Below are 317 nucleotides of genomic sequence, written 5' to 3' on the forward strand. Positions count from 1 at the left end.
ATGCTTCAGGCACATCTGAAATTCCTCAGTCTAAAGCAGGTGTTTGACAAGGGCAGGATCTGGTTAGGATCAGACTGTGCTGGAAGAGGGCTTCCCCTGGCGCTGTGAAGCTGCTGCAGGGCAGAGCTGCGCTGTGCTGCACAGTGTTTGTGGACAGACAGGTGGACGCTGTGGCCCAGCCTGGCACACTCCGGCGGGCAGGAACAGCCCCCGGCGTGGCTGAGTGATGAGTATTGCCAAGATGTGCCTGGCACAGCTGCCCACAGTGCAGTGCCATGGCAGCACGGCCGGCTCCCGGCCGCTCCTCCCGCCGCTCC

Source organism: Geospiza fortis, unplaced genomic scaffold (assembly GCF_000277835.1).
Source record: "Geospiza fortis unplaced genomic scaffold, GeoFor_1.0 scaffold102, whole genome shotgun sequence".
NCBI lineage: Eukaryota > Metazoa > Chordata > Aves > Passeriformes > Thraupidae > Geospiza > Geospiza fortis.